This window comes from Prinia subflava, chromosome 24 (assembly GCF_021018805.1).
Source record: "Prinia subflava isolate CZ2003 ecotype Zambia chromosome 24, Cam_Psub_1.2, whole genome shotgun sequence".
Taxonomy (NCBI): Eukaryota; Metazoa; Chordata; class Aves; order Passeriformes; family Cisticolidae; genus Prinia; species Prinia subflava.
Genome location: NC_086270.1, coordinates 3184405 through 3194704, shown reverse-complemented (window position 1 = coordinate 3194704; position 10300 = coordinate 3184405). Strand labels below are relative to the sequence as shown.

Here is a 10300-nt window from a genome sequence, read left to right as displayed (position 1 = left end):
GCAGCTGTAACTCCACAAGATAGAAAAGGAAAGAAAAGAAAGAACCCAGTGAGGGGTTAGAGGACCCCAGAGCAAAAATGAGCATTGCTGGGCAGCAGGAAGAAGCCTGTGCTTGGCCAGGAGCAGCCAGAGTGGCACAGCCAAGGTGGCATGGCCAGGGTGCCATGGCTGCAGCCCAGGCTCCAGCCTGGTGAAGGGACAGGCCTGAGGAGGAACGAGCCAGCACAGGAGCAGTGACAGGGAGCAGAGGCCAGCACGGAGCAAGGCTGCAGCCGATGGTTTGCTCTGTGGGACAGAGGAATGTCTGTGCTGGCAAATGTGTCTCTGAGCAGAGGAAATGCTTTGCCAGTGAGAGCTCTGGTTAAACAAGGCTGGTTCATTTCTGTGGGAACTGCTTTGCCAGCGGAGGCCCCTCCACGCTCTGCCCTGTGCCCGGGTGCTGCAGGTGGGACAAGGGCGTGGGCAGGAGAGCTGATACTGCAGGAACTGGTGGTGCTGCCAGCAGCCACCCCGCCGGGGCTGTGTCCCCAAGCAGTCACCGTGTGCCGTGCTTCAGCCCGGCTCAGCCCTGACCTGGAGCAGCCCTGGGGCTGCTCTGCCCCGCTCAGGGCACGGAGGGGATCCCAGCCCCATCCGCCCGCGCAGGGCACAGCACATCAGCATTCCTGGGAGCAGGGTCCGGCCCCACGGCGGCTGCTCTCCGGGGGAAGGCATTGAGGGGGGATTAGCTGTCTGATGCCCCCCTTGCTCAGGCGCTTAATACAGAAAACAAACACCCTTGTGCACCCAGCGGCCTCCATCCCGACGGGCTTTCTCCGTGCCCGTTGCCTGAGCAACCCTAATCTGCCTCCCGGGGCACACCGGGGCCCTGCAGCCCCGCGCCCCCGCGCCCGCAGCCGCGGCGGTGCCGGCGCTGTCCCGGCTGTGCCAGGCACGCGGCTGCCAGCGGGACACCGCGGCTCCCCCGCCTCGCCCGTGGGCAGCACACGGTGCCTGGGAAAGGTGGGAGGTGGAGGCTGCAGGCATCCTGCTCTGCTGGGGTTTGGGGCACCTCTGTCGTGGGGTGTGATTTAAAACTGTGCAAAGACGCGAGGCAGCAGGATGCGGCAGCACTGGCATCACATTTCCAAATTGTTCTGCCCAGGGCAATGGGATTTTCAGGGTGGTGAAGTTTCCCCCATCCACAGAAATGGGGATCATCAGGTGCTGCGACCCTGCGTCCACAAAGGAAGTGGGTGATGGTTTTGGGTGAGCATGGGGGCAACGCTGCTCCGGGCCTGGGCTGCCAAACGGGCCAAGAAGGGGAAAGAAGGCTGGTTCCCATTGCACCCCATCCCAGGGGCAGGCAGCACCCTGGCCTGGGGGCTCTGCAGATGTAGGGGGCTCTTTTCCCACCTTGTGCCTGCTATTGCTGACATCAGCATCCCCGTTGCGCAGGGCATCCCTGCTCCGGGAAAGGCAGGCGGGTCTGGGGGGGCCGAGCCCACGGGCCCCTGTCCCGCGTGGGGTGGCGAGGAGGGGCCGGGGGGGCGGGGGCAGGGGCCGCGCTCTCGGGGGTGCGGTGCGCGCAGTCTCCTCCTGCGCCGGAGGAACGAGCGGCGCGGCCGGGCTGGGACCGCCAAGGGGAGAGAGGAAAAAAAGAGGGAAAAGAGAGAAATCGCAGCAGCCGCCCCGACGCGGCCCCACTCCGCACTCCCCGCACCTTTGGTCCCGCTCTGCATCCCCCGCACCTCTGATCCCGCTCATCATCCCTCTCTCCGCATCCCCCGCACCTCCCGCGCCCCCGGCCCCGCTCCGCCCTCCCGCCCGCCCCGCTCCGCCCCGCGGGGTGCCCGGCCCGGCCCGGCCCGGCCCGCCGCTCCCGCCAGCGGCCGCCCGTGCCCGCCGCTCCGCTCCGCCGCGCCGAGGGGAGGTGAGGTAAGGTCCGCGCCGCTCCGCCGGGATGGGCTCAGGGCTCCGCCGCTCCCGGTCCCGCTCCTGGTCCCGCTCCCCTGCGCATCCCGCGGGTTGCGCCGGGCTTGGGCGGGAGTTGATCCCGTGGATTTCCCAGTCACGAGTCCCGCTGTTCTGGTGCCTTTTCCCCGAGGAACACCGCAGGACGCTCCAGCCATCCCTCCTCGGGCAGGTCTGAGCCCTCTTTCCTCTGCTTTACCTTTTCTCATCCTTTCTCCCTCCTCTGACCCACCTCGGTCACGTCCCATTCCCAGGGAATCCTCCCCAGAGCCTCTGCCGTCTCCCAGTGCCCAGCCCTTTCTTTCTGCTGTTCGGAAATATGTTTGTGAGAACAAAAGTGTTTTGGGGAAAGTGCCGTGACCTTTGGAACGGCCACTGCTGGCACTCACTGCTCCAGCCCTGCCTGGAGTCTTGTCCCCTCCCGCAGCTCCCAACATCTGCACCGGGGTACCGGCACCATTCCCGGATACTGGCACTTCCACAAAAACCTTGGGAAACACAAGGTGCTGATTTTTTTTGAAGAGTGTTGCCGTTAATTGACTCCTGAGCTACCAGGTTCTCCAGCTTTGAACATTCCCAATAAGCCAGGAGAGATCCCCCCTGTACGGTAGCCCCAGGCCAGGCAATAACCTACCGGAGATATTTCTCATCTATGGGCAGCTTTGCTATAAGGAACATGTTTAATAAATCATAAGGCCGGTGAATTCCTGGGATTTTTATTGCTTCTGTAAAAATGCAGTTTTGATCCGTCTGCGAGGGATACTGGGAAACAAAGCGGCTCCTTTCAGAGCCGGATCCTACGAATTTAGGACACGGACCTGGCAGCAGGGCTGGTGGCTGCGAGCCCCCAGGGCAGGGGCAGTGCTGTGGTGGGGCACAGGGGCTGTCCTGTGCCTGCTCTTTTAGGGACCAGTGTAACCCAGGTGCCTGAAGCCCCATCTTGGCTTTCCTCACTCCTCTGGGGCTCTGGACACAACCGTGTGTGTGGAGCCGAGGCAGCAATGCCAGGGGAAACATCACAGCTGGAAAGGCAGCGGGGCTGCACCAGGCTTCCAGTTACATTTTTCCTCCTTGCCCTGTTGTCGAAAGGGAAAAGAAGCAGCATAACCCGAACTGCTAAAAAATGGGAGAGGTTCTTGCAGGAAGACTCGCCTGGTTTCCATCAGCCCAGCTGACCCCATGTCCCAGCAGTGGGGCGGTGGATTGTCCCAGATCCAGACTGGGCAGAGGAATGGCAATAAAGCAATTTGCTTTGCCTGTTCCAATGTGAAAACTGGGGGTTTAGAAACAGGAGCAGAGGCAAACAGCACACAGAGATGTGAATCCAGCAGCTGTCAGGGGCTCATTGGGATTTCGGAAACCACAAGTGCTGTGGCCAGGGCTGTTGGTTGTGGGTTGAAATGAGTGGTGGAGTCTCTGCCCCACTGCATTGGGACAAACTGAGAGGCCAGGCTGCCCTTGTCCACGGAGGCAGCAGTTTGGTGATCGGGATTTGTCCCGTCTCCTGCCATGCCTTTGTTTTAGGCTGTGCAGAGCCCGGCCACAGAGGCGGGGAGGGAGCATTTCTTTGTACAGGGAAGCATTTAAATTCTTTGCAGTGATTCATATATTCCATTCATATGAAACACAGTCCTGCCGAGTGTGAATGGGGACTGCGGGGGGATTTTTTTAAGGCAATAAGCCCTAGAAGTGTCAAAAGTTATTCACACCTTGGTGAAATCAAGGATATTTCTGTCCGTGGCTCTTGGCAGGGGCTCAGCACAGCTCGCCTTGCGTTGGGTTTTCGGTTTCCCACTTGGATAGGGAGCAGGGGGAGCAGAGGGGCAGCACTCCCATTCCCTGTGCCCAGTGCTGGAAGATTTCCTGGTGCCAGAGGGGCCCGGGATGGGCTGTGCCCGGGGGCTGCAGCTCAGAGCCCTCAGGGTCACACCTCAGAAAGCCCCAGGGCGGGTGAGCAGCCACCTCTTGGTGAGCCTATGGCTGGGCGAGGTGCTGTCCCTCGAGTGATGGTCAGCAAGGCTGTGACCATAGCTGCAGGACCAGCTGTCCCCATCGGGGCAGAGCCTGCCCTGTTTGCCCTCAGCATAGGGCATAGGAACAGCCCAGAGAGGGCCTTTTTGGGGAGTGAGGGGCTCCTGGGGTCAGGCATAACCCTGGGGTCACTGACCCGCTCAGGGGAGCTGCCATGTCCCTAATGAGCAGCGTTAATTTGGGGGCAATCAAGTGGAGTGGCTGGGGGCCAAGATATGGGGGCATCACCCCAATGCCACACGGTGCCCCAGGTGAGGGGGCAGCACCCGCAGGGAGCTCTCACCTCTGCCCGCTGCTCCAGGATGCTTTGAACCACTGTAAATCCTCTCCGAAGGAACTGGGAAGACAGTTTTATGGCTGCTGGGGAGGCAGATTAGCAGGGTGTTGTTTTCAGTGCTGATCCATCACGGGACGCCGGCGCTGCGTGGTGCATCCAAGCGCTCGGCTGCTGGCGGGCGGTGCAGCCTCTCCAGGGAAGGTGGAGATGAAACCGCCTGGTTTTAATGCTCTGTCTGCTCTCTGGATCTGGGATGTGAGGGACAAAACCTCCTCCACGTGCCCTGGGCACCATGGCTGGCAGTAGCTGGGCTCCTCACACTCTGTGACAATGGTGGATCGAGGGGGTTTGGGCAGTGGCACCTGCAAAAGGCATTAACCCCCTGGGGAGGGAGTGGGGCTGGTCCTGCCTGTCCCCACACACCCCTCTGTCATTCTCTCCTATTTCATCTTGTCCACAGCCCCGGAAGGAGCAGTGTTTCCATTCCTCTGCAGTAAAGAAAATATCTCTGACAGTAAAATCTCATAGTTCACAAGAGGGAGGGATAAAAAGACTCCAAATTGCATTTGTCTTCCCTCAGTTTCCCAGGCCCACCTTTTTCCCTGTGGGAGAGGGTGCAGGCCATTGAGTCTGTTGGGCACGTGCTGGACTCTGAGCATCCCCAGTCCCCCCTGCACTCTGTCACAGCTAATTAGAGAGGGTAATTAACTGCCTTAACAAAGGTGGGGAGAGATGACATTGACGCATGCCCATTCCCTCTTTTGCACTCAGGGGTTCCCTGTGCTGCACATTTGGGGAACAGGGCAGGGTGCTGCTGGAACCTGGCTGTGTCCTGCAGTAATCCAGCGGGATTGGGACCCTCAGGGTGGCTGGTGGGGCAGGGGTGACACCCCACACCACCAACCCCCCAGCTCTCCCCTCCTGCTCAGGGCTCAGCTGCACTTTGCTTCCTTGCGTTGGCGACTTGGACGCCGGCACAGACATAATAAACCGCTTTTCCTTTTCCCCCTGTCACCGGAGCCGTTCCTGAGTCACATCCCTGGCTGCCTGGCTCTTCCCCAGGGCTGTCTGCTCTGGCTGCATAACCCTGCACATCGGCTGCAGACTTCAAAGCGATGGGATCCATCCCGGCCGGGAAGGGCTGGAGGGATGGCAGCGCTCCGGGAAACATCTGCACGGGGCAGGGGGGGCTCAGGGGCTGGCGCGGCTGGTGGGATGTGATGCTCTGCTCCCCAAAAGCCTGGCTCACCCCTGGGCATTGCTTGTCTGCCCCAGAGAGCTGCAGGAGCTGGACTCTTCACCAAAGCCACTTTTCTCCCATGTTCTCACCGGAGCATCCCAGCAGCAGGGACCCCACAGCTCCCAATGGCTGCTGCCTCCCAAGCTTGGCTGGGGGCTGCAGGTGGGAGATGGGTGCCACCAAAAGTGGGATGAGATTGGAAAGGAGCCAAAGGTGTCAGTGTGAGGGTGTCTGCTGTTCCCTCAGCCCAGTGGCCACAGACTGCTCCCATGGCCTCTGGCCCCAGTGTCAGCCGAGTTCATGAAGCTAAGCTCCAGATCACAGGCAGCAAACGCAGCCAAAACCTGCAGAGCAGCCAGGTCTGGTCTCTGTGACCTTCCCTGGGGCCAAGCCCATCCCGCTGGCCCATCTGGGGATGTTTGTCCTCAGAGGCTCTTCCAGGCGCCTCCATCCAGGACAGGGCTTGGCAAGGAGCAGTCAGGGAGGAGGACAACGACTTCAACCTCCACCTGCTGTGGCTGCAGTGGCTGATGCAACGCCTTGCCCAGCTTGGCTGTTTTGCACCAAAAACCTGAGTCCTTATTTCTCACAGCACTCTCAGCCCAAGTTCTGCCTTCCCCGGGCAGGATGTAGCCTCAGAAATTGCCCCAAACCAGCAGATTTCTGCAAACCTGCTGCACACAGGAGCAGCCTGGCAATGCTGGACCCCTGGGACCTTGCAGCGCTCCTGTGCCTGCCCCACAGAGCTCTGGCTGTCGCTGAGAGCCTCTTTATTGTTCTGGTGGAGGGTTTTGTTTCACTGCTGCCTTCCAAGTTCCCAGGGATCTAAATTCTAAAGCAGGGTCTTGTAAAGAGCCCTGTCCAGATGGGCGAGATGATATTGCCGTATCAGATGAGAGCTATCCCTGTCTTTATCCACAGACAATGCAGCAGTGGGAGCAAACAAGGATAGAGCCTTTCTTCGGAGGCACATTAGCCAAATAAGAGCCTTCACTTTGTTTTGTGCCGAAACCTACGGCCTTGAGGCCAGACCACCTCAGGGAAGTGCCCCCAGCCCTGCAGCCACACGAGGATTTACCCCTTTCCCCATGCCCATTCTCCTGGCAGGGCAGGGCAGCAGGTCCTGCCCATCTCATTGCTGGGATGTTCCCTGTCCCTGCTGTAGTGGTGTCCCTGCCCCCAGGGCTGGGAAGGTCTCAGCAGTGCTGCAGGGATTGGGCAGCACTCAAGGACTTCTGTCCTGGATTACCAGAAGGTGGAAGATGCTTTGGTTGTGCCCCACAATTGTGGGATAGTTGAACCTACTTAGGAGTCAGGGCTGTCCAGAGCAGCCGAGGCTGCTCCGTGCACTCACTTGTGGTGATGCACAAACCCTGTGGCCAATTCACCTGCTTTCAGATTTCATTACAAGACCCAGAATTCAGCCTAGGTTTGTTTTAAGAAGTTACCGGAGGCTGAGAGAGCCTGGGACTGATTTATGGCTTCCCATCAAAATCATGTGGTTTCACCACAAAACTTGGAAGCTCTGGCTGCATTTTTTCCTTTGGAGATTTTGGCTCTGCTCCAGGGCTGAGAGTGTGAATCCAGGGTGTGCATCAGGGCTGGAGCGTCCGGGTGCTGCGACTGAAATGGAGGAGATATGGATCACCACAAGGAGAATATTTAATGTCAGGACAACACAGGCATCGTTCTCAGGGAAGCACTGATAACGCGGCGGGAGCCTTGGCACAGCACAGAGCTGCAGCAGGTCCTTTGCTCTCACTGTAGCTTTCATTTCAACACTCAACACTTATCACCCTCACATCCTGCTCCGTGTCAGCGGCCAGAGCAGCATCTCCTGAGCTGCTGTGCCCAGGCAGGTTGGGAAGTTCCACTGCCCTCCCTGAAGCCCTGCTCTGGACTCACAGGGTGAGCTGCCGGTGCCCACCGGGGTTAAATATGTGGGCTTTTGCCAGAGAAGCATATTTCCAGCCTCAAACATGCATTGTCAACAACTGCAGAGAGGTATTTCTCACTGCTCCATGTGCTGTGAGCCAGCGGACAAGAACAAGACGACTTTTATTGCTATTTCTTCATATTTCCTGATATTGCCAGTCTGGCACTCACAACCCACAGGCAGATCCTGACCTGGGCCTGGGTTTGGATTACAGTGGTGATACCTTTGTCTTTGCTTTGCCTTTAATTTCAGATGCTTTGGGCCCCCTGGGGCTGAGCTGATAACCCTGGGGAGCAGAGCTCACAGCTCCAGGGTGGGCAGCCTGGGTCAAGGGCAGACCCCAAACCTTGCCCTCCCTGGGCACACACAGAACCATTAAAGCTGGGAAAGACCTTCAAGCCCAACCTTCAGCCACAAACCCCATGCCCACTAATCTGTGCTGTGAAGTGCCACGTCTGTTTTCTGAATGCTTCCAGGGATTCTGACTCCATCACATCCCCAGGGAGCCTGCTCCAGAGTGGAGCTGGGCCAACCCCCCGCCCCTCACAGCAGCTCAAGGAACACAAAGCTCAGTGATTGCCATGGACCCACAGACCCCTGAGGGTCACATTGTGGGGGTCTCAGCATGTGGCTCATGGCAGTGCATGAACAGAGGAACAGAGCTTTGCGTTACATAAATAACAAGGTCAGGGCCCTGCGAGCCGCTCCTGCTGCGCGCGAGCGCCGCGTCCTGCCGAGCATCCCCCGGCGCGGGGGCCAGCGGGACAGCAGAGTCGCTCCAGGGCTTGGGTGCCTTTATGGTTTTAATTTAGTGGCTTTTTAAAGTCAAGATGAAAGGGAGAGCCGGGCAGGGCCGCAGCAGTTCCTCTGTCTGCATCCAAAGGAAGCTGGTGGGGCCGCACCGAGCACCGGTGGCTCCGTGCCCGCTTCCCGATCGTCCGCTTGCTCCTTCCCACCGCCGGCACAGACACGTCCACTCCACAAATGGACCCTGTCCGTGCCAACACTGCGCCGTGCTGGGAAGTGGCAGCTCATGTGGCAGTGTGGGTGACCCCTCAAGGCCTGGTGTGGGACACTCAGGTGTCTGGCACTGCTCCGGCACAGTTGGTGCTGATGGTCCTTTCCATGACACCTCCCATAGCCATCCATTAAAGACCACACGTGATGTCACTGCCAACCATCAGCTACGGGCCAGGACAAGACCCCTGCACTCCTCAAGCAGCCATAAATTGAGCTGTACAAGGAGTCTGTAATTATTTTATGCCAAGCCTGGTATTTTCCTCCCCCCAGGGAGGCACTAGAGCGAACAAGAGCAGGCCTGTGCCAAACCATGCCCGGGCAGTGCTTTTATGAAATCTTGGGTTCGTCAGAATTAATTTCATTTAAAACATTCTTCTCGTTTTTCATAAAGCACAGCAAATCCGCGGTACTTAGGGCAGGAATGCAGCCAGAGCGCTGCCGGGCCGGCGGCGAATTACCCGCGGCAGATGGGCCGTGACGGCGGGGTCGCCCTCGGCTTCCCGGAGGCATCCGGCTGGGAAGAGAGGCTGGAGTGACCGTCTGGGAAACAGCCAGGCATGGGCTCCAGCAGTCCCACCCTGCCCTGTGCTCCCAGGAGCTGTGGGAGGCCAGGTTTGTCCCCAAAGCTCTGTGAAGGGTGTGGTTGTGGCCATGACCGTCCCCATCCCGGTGCCCGGTGCTGTCCCTGCACGCTGTGGGCATCACAGGTTGTCTGCTTGAGTCCCCTGGTTGGTAGCAGCTGGCCCAGGGGTGGAACCTGGCCCAAAAGTTGAGCAAAACTGCTCAGATTGCCGATAATTCAAGTGATTTTTGGGGCTAGGGATACCTGATTGGGGCTGGGGGCTGAAGCAGTGTGGGGACAAGGGTTGGGAGCTGGTGCTCCTGCTGTGCAGGAGAAGGTGTGAAGACCAGAGCTGTGGGAGAAGCAAACCTCTGTCCACTGGAGCATGGCAAGGGCACCTTCCCAAAGGCAGGATCTCTTCAGGGCTGCTGCTAGAGGGCTCTTGGCTTGGGATGGAGTTTAGTCCTTGGGGTCCAATCCCAACTGGAGAAATAGCTCAAAAAACCTCATAATTCTGGAGACCTGCCCACTGGGGACGGGTGTAACTCCCCTCCCTTCAACCTTCCCCCTCTTGCAGCCTCCCAGGACAGGACCCAGATGAGCATCTCAGCCACTGTGTCCTCTTAGGATGCAAACAGGAGCTTGTGACCTTGGGTGACCCTGGAGAATGAGAGGACACAGGGGACATCCCTGTAGGAGTTAGAAACCAGAGGGAGCCAATGGGTCAGTCCAGCTGGTCCCTCTGCAAGCTGGGATCATCCCTGCCGTGCTGGGAGCCTTGTTTGCCCCAAACTTCCACTTCCCACCAGGTCAGTGGTCTCCAGCCTGCCAGGAAGCTGGCAGGGGTGAGTAGGGGGATTCGAGGGTTTAGCAGGTGTCAACCCTCATCTTTCATCCTGCTGCAGGGAAATCCATGGCTTCATCTTCCCTGTGCCTGCACGAGCCCTGCCCTTTCCCTCCATGTGTTCGCTGCTAACTGGGATGTACTGGGAGATGGAACAGCTCTGGGGTCTGCACTGTGGCCAGAGCCCTCCGAGCACCAGGCAGCTCGGTTTTGGCTGGATGTCACTCCAGAGGAGTGGCCAGCAGCCCCAGCTCCGGGTGGCACAGCCGGGTGCCCGGCTGATGGCGTTTGCCAGCCGCAGGGTCGGGTTGATCCTCAGTTTGCCGTGGGGCGTGGGAGCACAGGGCGGGGTGTGCTGTTTATTTTGGTTCAATTGAGTTTTCTCTGGGAGATTGGGGGGCGCAGGGGGCCTCCAGACAAGGGGCTTTTGTGAGCTG

General features: G+C 59.1%; 1 protein-coding gene across 1 annotated transcript in view; it reads left to right on the top strand.

The window, feature by feature from the left end:
* The first annotated feature begins 1815 nt into the window (after nucleotides 1-1815).
* The window catches only part of COL8A2 (collagen type VIII alpha 2 chain), a 30182-nt gene continuing 21697 nt past the window's right edge, over nucleotides 1816-10300 (top strand). The window contains exon 1 of the mRNA XM_063419176.1: nucleotides 1816-1917. The gene's annotated coding sequence lies outside the window, so the exon portion shown is untranslated. The remainder of the gene's footprint in view (nucleotides 1918-10300) is intronic.